The sequence below is a fragment of the Camelus dromedarius genome, chromosome 13 (genome assembly GCF_036321535.1).
Source record: "Camelus dromedarius isolate mCamDro1 chromosome 13, mCamDro1.pat, whole genome shotgun sequence".
Taxonomy (NCBI): Eukaryota; Metazoa; Chordata; class Mammalia; order Artiodactyla; family Camelidae; genus Camelus; species Camelus dromedarius.
In genome coordinates, this window is record NC_087448.1 from 52,806,949 (window position 1) to 52,811,692 (window position 4,744).

At 42.3% G+C, this 4,744-nt stretch overlaps 1 non-coding gene across 1 annotated transcript; it reads right to left on the bottom strand.

The window, feature by feature from the left end:
- Nucleotides 1-4,672: 4,672 nt before the first annotated feature.
- Nucleotides 4,673-4,744, bottom strand: TRNAE-UUC (transfer RNA glutamic acid (anticodon UUC)). Its single transcript has one exon. It is a non-coding gene; the product is annotated as a tRNA-Glu (tRNA).

Below are 4,744 nucleotides of genomic sequence, written 5' to 3' on the forward strand. Positions count from 1 at the left end.
ACATTTAGAATGAAACCCAGACTTCTTACCTTATTCATGTGTTTTTGTGTGTGTGGAAGATTCCCCAACTAAAATGTAAATCTAAATGGTGCTGGCGCATACCAGCTGCCTATAAATATGTGCTGGATAAATGAGCAGCTCAAATAAAAGGAATATAAAAATGATTATTTTGCCAGTGATATTTTATTTCTGGCTTAATTTTTTTTCTTTTTTAAATTGAGATATAATTCATATACTATAAAATTCAGCCTTTTACATTCAGGGGGGTTTTAGTATATTCACAAAGTTGTGAAACCATCACCACTATTTAATTTCCTTGGCTTAATTTTAAAACCTGTTCCTCCTTCCTCTCCACCACGTGGTTCTAATGAAGGCTGCCAATCATAATACCCCACATGCATCAACCATTGGGAGGGCACGGGGCCCGAGGAAGGCCATGTTCCTCCCCAGCACTTTCCCACAGAAACTACAAAAAGAAAGACCTTCCCTCTTGGTTGGGGGAGCTGTGAGCAATGAGTACGGAGCTGGTGGTATCCGGATCCCCGCCATGTGGAAACAGCTGGTCCATAGTAGGTGAGAATAAATCTGACACACGGACAGACAGAGAGGGAACACTGGTTCTGGTTGTCCCCGAGGCCAGCCACACCACTCCACTTTCCACAGTTTGGTTATATAAGCCAAGCATTCTCTCTCAGGCCTGAACTAGATCCAGTGGCTTTCTGTAACTTGGAACCTAAGATGTTCCTGGGGACAATACAGTCCTTGTCCGGCTCACACATTCCCTCAATGCATGTTTATTAAGTATTTACTGTGGGCAGGGAACTGGCCTTGGAGCATGCGGTCTAGGGAGGGCCGTGGCAAGTGTGGTAAATACAACGAGAGGGAATTGTGCAGAGCAAGCATCTCCCCCCGTGTCAGTGAGGCAGGAGAGGCTTCTGGAGGAAGTAACATCTAAGCTAAGACCTGAAGTTAGAGGTTAGCATCAGAAGACACGTACACAAGATGCTAAGGGGAATTAGAAGAGATTCCCATCAGGCATCTCCCAGCAGGAGAGGTAAGGGATGCTACGTGAAGAACCAGACATTTGAATTAAGCCTTAAAGGGTGGATAAGATGCAGACATTTAGAGAAAGGGCACAAGAGCATTTCAGTAGAGGGAAAATTGAGCAGAGGCCAGATACAGGGCACAGTGAGAAATTACCTGGCATCTGGGGTGCATGGAGGGAAGAGGTAGGAGTAGGTTGCAAAGGTAGGTTGGGAGCACATGGCAGGCCAAAGCCCTGAAGGTACAGGTGCGGGGGCAGCACCCTCAGTTCTGTGCTAGGACGGGCAGTATGATGTGAGATAGAGAAGATGGGTGAGATGGGGGTCAGAGAAACCAGTTTGGTGTCTGGTGCAATAATCCAGGGACCAAGATGATCTGAACCAGAACAGGGGCAGGAGAAATAGGTAAGAACATACCTGGGCAGCACTGAAGAGGTAGAAATGATCAGGTTTAACGTTGCAATGAGAAGTAGAGAAAGAGGAATTCAACCTGATAATGATGACAATGATGATGGTGGTAATGACGGCACCCAATGGTCATTGGCCCTAAACTGAGCCAAGCAGTTTATATCCATTATCTTATCTAATCTTCACAACTTTATAAGGTAGGTCCAATTGGTATCCCCATCTTAGGGTCTAGGAAACTGAGGAACAGAGAGATGAAGTAATATGCACAAAGAAAATCTGAATAACATTAAAAAAAAAAAAAAAAGGAACCCAGGCAGTAGAGACTTGGGAAGGACAAGGTCATTTCTGCCTAGAATGAGGGTGGGTTGCCTATCTGGGTGAAACTGAGCTCTGAACTTGGGTTTGAATGTGTCACTGCCAGACAGCAATAGCCTTACCTACACTTTCTTCAGGAGTACCCAACACAGAACAAAATTTCAAGGTTTCTTCAGTCAGGATGGATTATCTTGACTGCTCCCTACATCTACCAAGCCTGTCACTCTGTGACAAAAGGAAATTAGATTCACCTGGTAAGCTTTGTTTTTCACAAAGCTATGTAGGATGATTACCGAGTACCCTGTGGTCTTCTAGAGGTTTGCAAATTGATTTTTTGATTATTTGTTCCAGTGATTTTCCAAGTATTCAGTGTTTTTCCAAGTTCTTCAGTTTTACAACGTAGGTGAGTTAAAATTCACATTTGCCTTCCCTTTCTTGTCATAATACGAAGTTTTAATGTTGTGATTATTTAGGAAATTTTTTGCATGTAGCATGTACCTCTGAGGGAACACACATGCAAATCTGTTAGTCTATATACACATGTAGGTGGGCACCAAGGGATCTCTATGCAGACTCGCTCGCTCAGAGTTTATGACCATATGCAAAAATGGAAGCATGTTGAAAACCTATGACTAGTTCAAATAACCCAAATGAAGATCATCACTCTCTAGAAAATATTTGAATTTTACAAAAGGGTGGGGTTGGGTATAGCTCAATGGTAGAGTGCATGCTTCGCATGCCTCAGGTCATGGGTTCAATCCCAGTACTGCCATTAAAATAAAGAAACCTAATTACCTTCCCTTCCAAAAACAAACAAACAAAAAAGACCAAATAAAATAAAATAAAAATTTTTAAAAACCTCAACATTTCAAATAGAAAAATTGTTACAACTGTGTTCATGTAGCTATCCTGTGAACACTAATCGAAAGTGAGATACAACAGAATTTTTCAAATTCACCTTCTCTGCACCCTATCCCCTTTCCTGAAGCCGGGTTTTGGAAGGACTGGTATCTGTCCAGGACACTATGCAAAATTCCATTTTGAGGGATAGAGTCTAAAGTCCAATACTAGGGAATCAGAGGCAAACAGTCCCGGACCCATGCTTCAAGGGTTAAGTGAGGGGCTCGATTAAATGACTGCAAAGGGCATCTGCAACTCAAATAGTCTATGCATCTAAAGACTGATTATGACGATGATTAATGAAAGTTATGGCAAAATGTTTTGTGAAAATACAAGGCTTTAAGAAATGCCAAATAGACCTCAAGGAACCATGTTTCCATAAAGTCACACTCTCATTTTATTAAGTACTTGTCTGTAGAAGTATCTACTCTGCTCTAGGTCTCTTAAGTATCGTATGTACCCGAAGGAAGCTTTTGTCAACTTTGTGAGGCCACAAATCTGTTTTATGGAAATGAGCAATTCATAGGATGCATAGATTTAACAGCCTTCATGTTTATGAATTCACCTGCCCTATGAAAACAAGTGTTAAGACAAACAAAACCCACAGCTCCTCAGTGGCAGCCCTCTCCATCAGCCACCCCAACTCCCTTACTCATTTTAGGCCCAGGAGCCCTGAGGACTAGCATTATTCCTTGTTGTTTTCCTAGACCCTAAGTAAAACCTAAATGTACCTTGATTAAACTCATTAAGAATCATCAGTTTCCTACTGGGCCTCTGGCGGATAGAGACATAACATTTTAAACAGTGCTTAAAGCATTCATCCTGTATGTGCTCAATAAATACTGCCTATTATTATTAGACTTTTTATTTTCTTATCATTTCTGTCCTACTGGATTCAAGAAATGCAGATTACCTGCTGATGATCAATTGCTCCCCTAAGCTCCTTATTAGGAATTTTGAATAAGCATAGATTTATCCTAGTGTTTTTCCCATGAAGGATGACATTTTCGTGCCCCTGAAAATCCCAAAGGACTTTAAAAAGGGAGCACATTTCAAAGTCACATGGATGCCAAGTCTTTTTCACAGACATTTCTCAGTGTAAAAGGCAGTCTGGGAACAATCGGGGACACTTCTGAGTTCAACACCAGTGGGAAAGAAGTGTGACTTCTAAATGCCTGGAGGTTTTTCCTAATGGCAAATGTTTGGAGAGGTAAGCAAGACAAATGAGCACAGCAGAGGAGGCACTTATTTGGGTAACAGTTGTAAACTGTCTTGTCACACATCAGTACTAAGATTTCTAACTCTAGAGATCTTATTGAGCATATCATGAATTCTTGAAATTTTTTAAACAGAATGTGTCAAATAAATATGTTAGGGCGTGAGAAGAAAGTGTTGCTTTTGCCATTGCCTCACTCCTCGGTATTTGTAATAACCTAATTTTCTTTTTCTTCTGCCCCACCCCCACCCCGCAATAACTGGTTTAGTGAGTCCTTTGGATCGCAAACACAGTAGATTGCACACTGAACCACTCTGCCCTTTAATGATATGTTGTTTTCTGGAAATCTTGCTGTCCTTCTCAAAGGAATAGCTTTAGGCAGCTTAAAAGCCCTATAATGTCCTACAATGTGTCTTCTTTTTTTTCAAAGAGCACTTTTTGGTCATTTGCTCCATATTCACAGTACAAGGAGAAATTACGCAGAAAAACCAGCTGAAACATGTATCTTAGCACGGGACCGGTTGGCTCCCTGCTCCTCAGGTTTAAAGGCTTATTTCAAAAGCTAACTTCGCACTCTTTCGAGTTACCTCCTTACCGCCTGCTCCAGCCAGCCGACCGGGTTTGTGTTGGCTGTGTTCTCAAGCTGGCTCCAGGGCAGACTTGACTCTCTCCGGCCTCGACCTCTCCCGGCTGCTACTGAAATGCAGTTACAGGGTTTTCTAAAAACACTAGTCTTCTCCTAAATTAAGAGGGGACTTAAGTTAACTTCCCCCCCTCAAAAGGTTCAGCGTTCCCACACCGGGAGTCGAACCCGGGCCGCCTGGGTGAAAACCAGGAATCCTAACCGCTAGACCATGTGGGA